Source organism: Delphinapterus leucas, chromosome X (genome assembly GCF_059928025.1).
Source record: "Delphinapterus leucas isolate spDelLeu-1000000601 "Yukka" chromosome X, BTC_Dleu_Yukka2, whole genome shotgun sequence".
In the NCBI taxonomy this organism is placed as follows: Eukaryota; Metazoa; Chordata; class Mammalia; order Artiodactyla; family Monodontidae; genus Delphinapterus; species Delphinapterus leucas.
The window spans coordinates 115163172-115176492 of NC_143150.1; positions in this window are offsets into that span (position 1 = coordinate 115163172).

The following is a 13321-nucleotide window of genomic DNA, read 5'->3' on the forward strand; positions in this document are numbered from 1 at the left end:
TTTGAAATCCTCACCTCCTCATCAGATTATAGGAGAACAGCTTTACCATGGCACTCTGGTCATCTTGCACATCTCTGCATAGGCTGTGTATGCGAGGCTCAACCACAGTCTGACACATGTCATGGCAAAATGCCCTGTGATCTTTCCTGGAACATGGCAAGATGATCCTGTGAGGAGCTATCCCAAGTCCATTTCTTATCTGCCACCCTGGTTCCAGTGAGGCGTGGGACTTGCCATCTCACAGCGACTTCAGGTACAGCTTCAGACTAAAGAACCGTTCACCTATAGTTTAGAGTTGGCTCCTCAATGACAGAGTGACCCACCACTTGTATCATCTGTCATCTGGCCCCTCCAGTTTGGTATCATCCTGTGGGACTAGGGACATGGGGAGTTGACACCATGCTGATATTGTGTTGCTGTCTGTGTAAATAATAAACTTTCCAAATTCATTTGGGGTCATTTTTGCCTTACAGCCTGAATCTATGGAGGTGTGATAAACCAATCTAGCAGCTGCCACCATGCTGCTGCTTAGGTACTGCTTGACCACTTGGCACAGATCTGATCTCGGAAGTCCATAAATACTCCCAAAAGGAGTGAGTTCTGCTAAACCTCTGCCTGGATAAACTAGGCCAGTCCAGCCCTGGCCTAGTAAATCAGCAGCAACAGCAGCAGCAGGAGCTGGATTTCAAATTTGAAAAGACTGCATTTGCTTCAATCATTGGGGCTCCCTAAAATAACCCCATAACTAATGAAAGAAAAACCCTGTGTTAATATTGCAGGATAAAAACAAAACCCTGATCTAAACCCTTTCTTCTGAGCTTTAACATTATTTATTTACAAAACATCTAGCTCTTAGGGAATTCCCTCACATTCAAGATGTTAGGTCCATTTTCATCTGAACATTTAGCAGTCTTATTTGTAGTTGCAAACATGAACTGGCAAAATTGGTGCTAGATCAGTTCAGAGGTTCTATTTATAAATTAATACAGATCTATAAATCAAAAATTTTAAACATAAAAAGTACTTAAGGTAGGAGACAAATTGTTTGATCCTTGGCTAATAATTGACAGACTACAGAGGAATAAAGATGGGGAGTGGGAAAAGAATATTTCTTTCTTTCTCCATAGATATTGTCATTTTTTCTCAAATGGGTCTTATTTACTTCTAGGAAGATTGGAAAATTAAGGATGCTCATACCAAGTGGAAAAAATCATTTATTCCCACTGACCAAGAACTGTATCCAGAAAGAGAGAGAGGCATGTAAGTTTGTCACTGCTTTTGATATTTTCTTGATTTTGAAAGGAAACTTAGTTATTTGGGTCATCTAAGTAATGAAAATATTTTGGTTTGTTTAGTGTCTCTTAGGAACTATTTCAAGTACTTTGTAGCACATTGCAGAAGCTATCATTTATTGATTTTTCATCATGAGCATCTACTCGGTATAGGCCATGTGCTAAGGAATATAGATACAAAAATGAGTAAAACATGGTAGCTGTCCTTGAATCCTATAAACAAAAGAAAGCATACAAATAGATAGTTTTGACATAAGGTAGCAAGCAAAATGACAGAGACAAACAAAAGTATTTTTGGTGTATTTCACAATATGAAAATATGAATGCATACCAAATAAATAAGCATCTTTCTAGATTATAAAATGGCAATGTAATTTGTACATTGTATAATGTTTTGTCTCCATTCATTCATTCAGCAGACATTTATTAAATGGTTACTGTGTACCAGGGACTCGGCTAAGCACCATGGATAAGCTAGTAAATATAATGAATATGGCTACTGAGCCTGTGAAGTTTACAATCTAGTGGAAAACATACAATACACTAGTAAGCAAACAAAATATGTATATATAAATGCAAATCATGAAAAATACTGGCATGAAATGTACAAAGTGTAGTGATAGAGAACAACTGCAGCAAGGGAGAGGGGAAACTCCTTACAGTGATCAGAGAAGACTTCCCTGAGTAGGTGACTTTTAGGCACAGTGTTGAGATATACAAAAAATACAGGCAGGCCAAGATCAGAAATAACTCATTCAAGGGAGAAGTAAAAGCATTTGTAAAGTCCCTGGGGCAATAAAGAGTTTGATGGGATTGAGGAACAGAAAGGAAGTCAGCATGAATCATAGTGAATGGGCGAGGGCATGAAGAGGCTAGAGAAATAGGCTGGAGTTGGAAAAAACGGTCTTCTAAGTCCATGTGGTAACTAGCTTGGAGTGCAGTGAAAAACCTTTAAGACTTGTAAGCAGGTCAGAAACATGATCTGATTTATGTTTATAATTTAAGGAGGGGCGCTTCCACTTACAGAAAGACCAAGGAGAGGTACATTTCCCCAGTCCTCCCACTAAATACAACTAAAAACCCTGGACGGTATATATAAAACAAACATAAGAAGACTTTGAAAGGTAAGGAGAAGAAAGAAGACAAGCAAGGGAACTCAGACCCAAGGAATGACTCAGTGGTGAGTTCCCCAGGTTGTTTATTTTTTGTTCATCTCAGACTTAGAGCTGAAGAAGCTAGCAACCTGGAAACACCAAAGGCACAGACAAAAGAGTCCCAAGAAAAGCCTGAGTTCTCTAGTTAAATGACCAGGAAAGGGGCAGCCTAGGAAGGCAGAAAACATTGAGACAGTAACCACTCTACTCCAGCCGAACACCACACGGAAAACTGAACCCCACCCCCACCTTTGCCAGCAAAGGCAAAGTAGGGCACCTAGACTTCTTTAAATTTGCCAGGGTATAGCAAGGCACTCCAACACCCCTGCCATGGTGGTTTCAGAGAATGCCAAAGTGGAACTGGGTCTTTCATCCTTGCCAGGCAGTAATGATCTCCCCCACACCACTTCCAGTGTCAGAGGAACATGGATTGCTTCTTCCACCCAGCAGTAACAGAGTATCCCCTTCTCTGCTGTAGTGGTGTTGGAGGAGTCCTTGTGGAGAGTAAAGACTTTGATCACTGCCCAGCAGTAATGATACCACCTCACATCCCATGATGTCAGCAGAGTCCAAATGGTGAGCTTAAGTAATGAAACACTTCTACCCCTCCCAGCCTGGGAGGTATTCGTGGAAGTCTGTAGGAAAGTCAGAACTCCAACCATGGCCCAACAGTAATGAGAAGCCCCACTTTCAGGTGTCAGTGAAGGCTGAGTGGGGAACTTGGACTTTTATGTCACCTGGCTGAAAGAGGGCCACAACCCTGCTTCCTCTTTTGGAGTGGTGTCACAACTAAAAACAAAGGTTTATATAAGATCCAGAGGCCCATAACATAATGCCCAAAATGTCCAGATTTCAATTGAAATTCACCTGTCATACTAAGACCCATTACAATCTCCAAGTGAATGGAAAAAGACAATCAATAACTGGCAACAACAAGATAACGGAAATGTGAGAATTATCTGACAAAGATTTTAAAGCAGCCATCATTAAAAAGCTTCAATAAACAATTAAAAACACACTTGAAATATATGAAAAAATAGAAAAGCTCAGCAAAGAAATAGAAGACAAAAAAGAAGCAAATGAAATTTAAGAACTCAAGAATACAATAACTGGAATAAAAATTCAGTGTAGAGGTGAAACAGCAAAATGGAGGTGACTCAGGAAAGAATCAATGAATTGAAAGATAGTATAGGGACTTCCCTGGTGGCGCAGTGGTTAAGAATCTGCCTGCCAATGCAGGGGACATGGGTTCGGTCCCTGATCTGGGAAGATCCCACATGCCGCAGAACAACTAAGCCCGTGCACCACAACTACTGAGCCTGTGCTCTAGAGCCCGTGAGCCACAACTACTGAGCCCATGCACCGCAACTACTGAAGCCCCTGCACCTAGAGCCTGTGCTCCAAAACAAGAGAAGCCACCACAATGAGAAGTCCGCGCACCACAATGAAGAGTAGCCCCTGCTCACCACAAGTAGAGAAAGCCTGCGTGCAGCAACAAAGACCCAGCACAGGCAAAAATAATAATCAAAATAAAAAGAAAGATAGTATAATAGAAATTACCAAATCTGAACAGCAAAGAGGAAATAGACTTAAACAAAACAAAAAAAGAACAGAGCCTCAGGGACCTGTGGCACAAAAACAAAAGATCTAACATTCATGTCATTGGAGTCCTGTAGGAAAGGAGAAAAAGGGCAGTACTGAAAAAGGACTCAAAGAAATAATGGCTGAAAACTTCCCCAAAGTGGCAAAAGACATAAACCTACAGATTCAAGAGGCTGAATGAATTCCAAACAAGATAACCAAACAAATTCAAACCAAGGCATGTCATGCTCAAATTTCTGAAAACTAAAGCAAAACAAAAGAAAACAAAAATCTTGAAAACAGTCAGACAGAAACAAGACCTTACCTATAGGGAAAAATAATTTGAACTACAGTTGATTTCTCATCAGAAACCATGGAATCCAGAAGGATGTAAGCAAGATTGCAAACTAGGAAGCTTCAAGTTTTTGTTCCCCAATGGAAACATTAAAAAATAAAAAAGCAAAAAAACAAAAACAAATTTACATGCGAGAAAATGAATTTGGACCCTTGCCTTACACCATATACAAAAAGTAACTCAAAATGGATCCAAGACATAAATGTAAGAGCTAAAAGTATAACACTCTTTGAAGAAAACACTGGAGACAATCTCCATGACATTGAATTTGGCAGTGATTTCTTATATATGACAAAAAATGCACAGGCAATGAGAGAAAAAATAGTTAAATTGAGCTTAGTCAAAATTAAAAATTTTGTGTGTTTAAGGACATTATCAAGAAAGTAAAAAGACAACCCACAGAATGGAAGAAAATATTTACAAATCATATATCCAATCAGGAATTAACATCCAGAGTATTAAAGATCTCCTACAACCTAAGAACAAAAAAATAAGCCATCTAAAAAAATGGCAAAGGACTTTAATAGACATTTCTCCCAAGAAGATATACAAATGGCCAAAAAGCACATGAAAAAAACATTCACCATCACTAATCATTAAGGAAATGCAAATGAAAACTACAGTGAGGTAGTACTTAACACTCATTTAGTTGGCTACTATAAAAAACCAGAAAATAACAAGTGTTGGTGAGGATATGGAGAAATTGGAACACTTGTACATTGCTTCTGGGAATGTAAAACGGTGTAGCTACTGTAGAAAATGGTTTGGCAGTTCCTCAAAAAAATTAAAAAGGATCACCATATGATTTAGCAATTCTACTTCTAGGTATATATCCAAATGAATTTGAAAGCACGGACTCAATCAGATACTTGTACAGCAATGTTCATAGCAACATTATTCACAATAGCTAAAAGGTGTAAATACCCCAAATGTTGATCAACAGATGAATTTATAAACAAATGTGGTATATGCATACAATGAAATGTTATTTATCCTTAAAAAGGATTGGAGTTCTGATACATGCTACCACATGGATGAACCTTGAAAACCCTATGCTAAGTGAAATAAGCCAGACACAAAAGGATGACTATTGTATAATTCCACTTACATGAAGTACCTAGAATATGCAGATTCACAGAGACAGAAAGGAGAATAGTGATTACTAGGGACTGGGGCAGGGGAGAATGGGGAGTTATTGTTTAATTGGTAAGTTTTGGAAATGGATAGTGGTGTTGGTTATACAACATTGTGAATGTACTTAATGCCACTGAATTTTACAGTTAAAAATGCTTAAAATGGTAAATTTTATGTTACGTGTATTTTATCACAATAAAAAAAATACTACAAAAAAATAAAAAAGGAAAACCATAGAGTCCAGAAAGAAGTGGCACAGCATCTTTCAAGCATTGAAAGAAAAGAACTGTCAACCCAGAATTTTATATTGAGCAAAAGTATCCTCTAAGAATGAAGGGTAAATCAAGATATTCTCAGATGTAAGAAAACTAAGAAATTTTACCAGCAGATCTACCTTAAAAGAATGGCTAAAAGAAGTTCTCTAAACAGAAAGGAAATGATAAAAGAAGGAACGGTAGAACATCCAGAAGGAAGAAAGAACATGGTATGCAAAAATATGGGTAAATACAGTATAATATAGACTTTCCTTTGGGTTTTCTAAATTATGGCTGATGATTGAAGCAAAAATTATAACACTGTCTGATATAGGGCATAGAGGATATATATAAGACTATTATAGTACAAATGAGGGAGTGTAAAATCATATAAAGAAAGGTAACGTTTCTAAACTTCAATTGAACTGGTAAAATGATGATACCACTAGACTGTAATAAGTTATGTATATATAATGTAATACCTAGAATGATCACTAAAAATCTATATGAGTTATACTCAAAAACTATCTATAAAATGAAATTCTAAAAATATTCAAGTAACCTACAGGAAGATAGGAACAAGAAAAAAGAAGTGAAAAACAGAGAACAAACAGAAAACAAGAATTAAAATGGCAGACTTAAGCTCCACCATAATGATAATTACCTTAAATTACCTTAAAGGATCTAAGTTCACCAATTAAAAGACAGATTAGCAGAGTGAATTTAAAAAAACATGCTGCAGCTAACAACAAGGTCCTACGGTATAGCACAGGGAACTATATTCAATATCCTGTGATAAACCAAAATGGAAAAGAATATGAAAAAGGATGTATATATATATGTATATATGTATATATATACATATATATATATATATATATAGAAAAATAACTGGGTCACTTTGCTGTACAGCAGTAATTAACACATTGTAATTCAACTATACTTCAATTTAAAAAAATCCTATTCATTATGCTTCCCACTGAACCCTCATTAGCACAATAAAATAAAATATATCACAACCTGATTCTCAATGTCATAAAGCATATTATTCTACCTAATATTCTATATACTCCTGTTGAAGAAATAAAAATTTGTGGGAAAAAAACCATGATGAAACTATATGCTGTCTACAAGAAACTCCAAATATGACAGTATAGGCAAGTTGAAAGTAAAAGGATGGAAAAAGATATATTGAGCAAATATTAATTAAAAATAAGCAAAAGTGCCTATATTAATGTCAGATAAAGTAGACTTCAAGGAGGGAAGAAAACTAAGGGGGAAAAATAGAAGTGCTGAGACACTCCTTTTGCATAGCAAAGAGTCAAGAGTTACTTTATAGAGTTGATGAAAAGGAAATAAACAGTAAATATATTCCTTAAAGTTACAATGGTAAGAAATGTAGGAGCTGAAAATAATCACATTGGGGAGAATTAATGAAGCAGTAGATTTGGTATGAATTAGGTAAATCCTCTTCTGCATTGGCAGAAAGTCCATGGATAGTGTCCTAAACAAATTTATTAATAGTGACAATCGGCTTAAATGAGTTAAAATGGGAGTTCTTAAGAGTGGGGAAGATGACTATGGTTTGCTCATGTAAGTCCTTCTATACCATTAGATTATTAAGTCTTGTGCGTGTATTACTCTAGTAAACATTTAAAAATATTTTAGTTAAAACCAGAAGTGTCTACTGTGACTGACAAGAGCATAGTGACTGAAATCCCTTGCATGGTGTTTGAAATCATTTACAGGCTGACCCCAGCCTAGTTTTACCTCTCTGTTTCTATCCATTCCCTAGAACACTTTGCATTAGCCACATCAGAAAACAAAGTCTTCCTTCTCTTGTTAGCTCTTCAAGTACCCTTCTCACCCATCAAGACCCTACTGAAATGTAAATTCCTCCATGGAGCCTTTCTCAAATCAAGCAGGCTCCACCCCCAAGGGTAGAATTATTTTCTCCTTTCCAGCATGTTTTTTTTAAAATTCCATTTTTATATGCAGTGGGTATACAATATACCTTTTGAGTTCTAATAAGTAAACAGAAACATAAATTCTGGGAATTCAAAATAGGAAGTATTTCACATATTCACAGGGAAAAAGTGAAAGGATTGTGCATGTAATAAGAAAATATAGGGGCAACCACATTAAAAAAGGGACATTTGTTAGTGGGAAAGTACAGTCTGTCCCCCTGGCAATTCTAATGGAGCACATTTCATGACAACTCCTCTTCTCTCCCTGACTTCATGAAGATTCACCATATGTCTTGTAAGTCAGAAACCTTATTTTTAGAGCAATATATTACTTCTAAGCTTGACTTCAAGCCACACATCTTTTCTACTTAGAGGAGATATACTGTTTCCAATGTCAAATAATTATGTTAACCCAATTTTAATGGGATTTGGAATGTGATAGAAGAAACAGGAATCAGTTGATAATGAGAATCTGACAGCATTTTCTTGCTTCCCAAGCAAATAACTTTCTGCAAAAGTCCTGTTTGAAGGCATAATTACCAAGCTTTTGTCCATTGGCATGTGGCTACTTTTAATATTCTATGAAAACAGTCTTATTTTGTGGTTTATTTCATGGCAGATTATGGCCATTCAGTAAAAGGGTACATTATTATTTATTTTCCTTTGAATGTGTCCAGATTTTTAAATTGTTGTCAAGGACTGGTTGTTCTGATGCAATGACTCTTATGGTACCATATGTCCAGAAATTTTGAAACAATGATTTGAGGATTTACATATGCTTAGTTATTAATCTGAATGTGTAATTTCAAAAGGCAAAGTTAAGGATGTTTTCAGTAGCAAACCGTAGTTTTCACTGAAGTATATGTCCTCATCAAAATTATAGAGCAGCTACGTAATTATATTATTACAACTTATATGAAAATATATTTCATATAAAATTACTCAGCCATAAAAAGAAACGAAATTGAGTTATTTGTAGTGAGGTGGATGGACCTAGAGTCTGTCATACAGAGTGAAGTAAGTCAGAAAGAGAAAAACAAATACCGTATGCTAACACACATATATGGAATCTAAGAAAAAAAAAAGGTCATGAAGAACCTAGGGGTAAGACGGGAATAAAGACACAGACCTACTAGAGCATGGACTTGAGGATATGGGGAGGGGGAAGGGTAAGCTGGGACAAAGTGAGAGAGTGGCATGGACATATATACACTACCAAATGTAAAATAGATAGCTAGTGGGAAGCAGCCGCATAGCACAGGGAGATCAGCTCGGTGCTTTGTGACCACCTAGAGGGGTGGGATAGGGAGGGTGGGAGGGAGGGAGACGCAAGAGGGAAGAGATATGGGAACATATGTATATGTATAACTGATTCACTTTGTTATAAAGCAGAAACTAACACACCACTGTCAAGCAATTATACTCCAATAAAGATGTTTAAAAAAATTATAAGAAAAATAAACTTGCCAGAACATGTAGAATTGCAAAGTGATATGGTGTACTTAGAAAGAGAGCTAAATTAGGAGTGAGAAGAGTTGGGCCTTCTGTCTAAACTTCAAGTTCAAGGCTCTGCATTACTGGGCAAATCATATAACCCCACTAATCCTCAGTATTTTCATCTGCAATATGGGAATTCCCATTCTTAGAATTGTCATGAAGTGCAAATGACAAAATGTATTCAAAATCACTGTAAACTTACAAATATAAGGTAATATTATTCAAATTGCATAGAATTTGTAGCACAGTCTTCTAAATATCTTCAAAACTGGCAACCTTTTAATCTTTGAGGATAAGTTTGATAGTCAAAATTCATCTGAAGCCATGTCTGGTCAGTAAATTTGATGCTCCGATTAGCTAATACTGTTTTCGGTTAAGAAATAAAAAGAGCTATAAAATAGATATTTTTAAAAGCAGTCACATAAAATTACTGAAAGCAATGTTTTAAAAGTTCCCAAAATGTTTTGAATTATATCAACATCCCAAAGATGACTAGTTTGAAGCCTTAACACTAATTGATTGCATTTCTTTGGTTATGTTTCTTAAAAGAATATGTTTATCTGCTTTTTTTTTTTTTTCGGGTACGCGGGCCTCTCACTGCTGTGGCCTCTCCTGTTGCGGAGCACAGGCTCCGGACGCGCAGGCTCAGCGGCCATGGCTCACGGACCCAGCCGCTCCGCGGCATGTGGGATCTTCCCGGACCGGGGCATGAACCCATGTCCCCTGCATCGGCAGGCTGACTCTCAACCACTGCGCCACCAGGGAAGCCCCATATCTGCTTTTTAATACTGTTTCTATATAAGCTCCTAGGTTATTTTATCTTAAGTCTACATGTTTGGTTTAGATACTACTCTACAAAAGTTTAAAGTAGAGCACAAGCTAATTAAGTAAATTTATGTTTGTAAAATGAGACATATGAAATATTCAGTTATTCTTGTGTGGCTATGGAAAGGTAAATAAAAGGTCAGCTCCTATAAACTATTCCTTTTGTCAGGATTGTGAGTAAAGATAGGAAGGGGAAGGGAGAAAAATGTTTGCACTACTAAAGTACCACTTCACTATCAACATATTTAGTGAGTACCTGAATAAAACAAAACCGGCTTAAAAAATTAAACCTTGCCTTTGTTTTCCATTTATGGAAATACCCTTTCTGCAGGCTAGATGAAGGTAAACTGTGGTTCAGTGTTCTCCCTCCCAACCTAGGTACCTGTAGTTCCTACATAGCATTGTCAGAAGCCTCACATGGCAGGGGAAACAAAGGTCATAGAATTATTATATGTATTTTTCTCAGAAAAAAATACTGTGCCGTGGGGAATTCCCTGGCGGTCCAGTGGTTAGGACTCCACGCTTCCACTGCAGAGGGCATGGGTTCCATCCCTCTTCAGGGAACTAAGATCCCGCAAGCCTCTCGGTACAGCCAAAACAATCAAACACAAAACAAAACAAAAGCTGTGCCATGCTTAGAAAATATAGAAACTCATTTCCTTAATGGCACAACTTCTGGTATGCATAATCTCATGGAAAGAGAAAGACTGATCGCATGCAAAATTTATACCTGAACAGGAAGATGAAGTTGTAGCTAATTGGGAAGGAGATTAGAAAGATGATGGAATTAATAACTAAATCCAACATTTAGTTTAAAAACACTATTCAGAAATTATATTAGGTACCCAATGTGATCTTGCTTTGGGGGTAGGGATATTGTTTTCCTATGTGCAGTGAGTTTCTCTTGTATCAAGGCTTTTTAATATTGTATTGATTACTCAATTTTTCTTGGTCAATTAGAACATAAGTATGTAAAAATAGCAGGCTATTAAGTCTTTTTCAAAAACTGTTAGTATAATCAGAAGTGTTCTGTTAACATGGAGTGTACCTCATTTTTAGTATGAAAATGATGGGATCTTATGGAGGTTTGGTTCAACAGCCATGTAAAAATGAAAACTGTTAATACTAATTTACGTGTTTTAGTAAATCACACAAAAGAAGCAACCTAAAGCAACCATTGATACAAAGATTTCCTGTATGCATTTGATACAGATGACTCCAACTGATACCTGCCATTTATACAATTGTATTTTGCTCACTTTGAATAGATGAAAGAATTAAATAATTTGCTTACACTTTAGTTGTGCTTCTTAGAAATCAGTTTCTGCAGATTAACATAGCTGCCATTATCACTGTAGGGGAGACAAAATAATTTTTCCTCTACCCTTCTGAGTTCTTAGCTGAGACCTCAATAATCAAAGATGGGTTAACTAGAGAGGTGGCTTTAGAATTCAGGATTAAACACCACCTTAATAGGGAAAGGGGAGGTGGGTAGTAGGCCTCTTAGGGGAGATAAAATGATTTTTAGGGAAGATGAATGGGGGCTTTAAAAGAAGAGATGGGAGGTATGATAGTTTGTGACAAAGTTTGTCTGGGTGTGATGTGTACTTCTAGACTCTCCTGTGTTAGGAGTCAACCCTCTTTGGTTGATGAAACTCCTAGGGAGGGGATTTATGATAACTGAATTCCTTTAGGAGGATTTATCTGCTGTTTTCAAGTGACTTCAGCTCAAAATAATCAATATACCAAGCAGCATATTTTGGGGTGGCATATTTTGCTACCTTTCATTACCTTACGTGGAATCCTACAGTCAAGGCCTGGAAGAAATATATTAAGATTGGTAGAGAGAATCAAAAGCTCAAGGTAAGTGGAACTTGTGTCACTTTCTCCATAAACTGTTAGAAAAATATTCTCAAGCAAGGAAATTTATGACAATTTGACTTGATGTTCTACTTTAATGATCTTTCTTTTCCCAAATGAGTGTAGTCAAAACCTGTTTCCAAAATTCACCAGTACCTAATGACTTCCTCAGACATTGACATCAGCTAAGCTCTACCATCAAATAGTTTGGAAGGAGGACCAATAAGATCAGTGGTAATTTGAATAGGCATGGGCTGATTTAGCACATCAAAACACTTTTGGTTGCATAGATTTGTGATCAAATGCAGTGAATTCTCATGCCTCAGATCTAAGCAACATATGTGGCCAAAACATTTTGCTGTTCAAAAGAAATGAGTTAGTATAGTGACATACCAGAATCATGAGCAAAAGAAGGTTTGATTGTTTCAGAAGAAAAGCTTATTGCCACAGCATCAGCATTCAAGAAAAATTTGTAACCACCTATAGAGATACATAGAAGACTTTTCAAGAAAAAGTAAGCAAAATCATTGAAGTAGAAGGCAAGCCTCCTAGAAAGTTGTTTGCTACGATGAAACCAAATGCAAGGTTTCATTAAAATAGAAGAAATCACCATGCAATCTGCTCCTCCCCCAGTATTTATCACAAATAGACTTTTGGGGAGGCGTTTGTACACATATAATGATCAGTGAAAATGTTCATAACAGCCAACCCAAATTTTCAATTCAGTTTAAAGGTGTTGGAGAAATGAAGAATGTCTGCAGTTATCTAATGAGTACATATTTCTCAGACTGCAAATTCAGTTGTGATGGCAATGTGGGATCCTGGATAGGATCCTGGAACAGAAAAAAGACATTAGTGGAAAAAAATTGGTGAATTTAGAATAAAGTCTGTAGTTTAGTTAATAATATTGTGTCAATGTTAATTTCCTGTTCTTGATAATTAAACTATGGTTATAACATTAGGAGAAGCAGAGTGAGGGATAAGGCATATAAGAGAAATCTCCCTGTACTACTTTTGCAACTTTTCTGTAAGTTTGACACAGGCACATACAGAAAGAGAAGCTTTACTTTTTATATAACTAAATGTAATCTGTAACTCAAGTGCCCAGAAAATTTTATCTAGTGACAGAAAAATTATCTATGTCTCAGAAAGTTTTATTTGGTCACAACCAGGTAAAGTTGGTCACCTTTAACATTTTTCTTAAAGAAATTCATGGGTTTTGCCTTCTCCCCTTCCCCAAGGTAGATGTAAAGCTGGAAGGAAGCTTAAACAAATATTTAAAAGTTTCCATAAAGTAGGCGCATCTACTTGTTATGTTTGATTTGGTTGTGTCCTAAGCTGACGTCCTCTGTAATGTGACTTCTCCTATCTAATCCTTGGGCCTATCCCTGGCATGCTGACA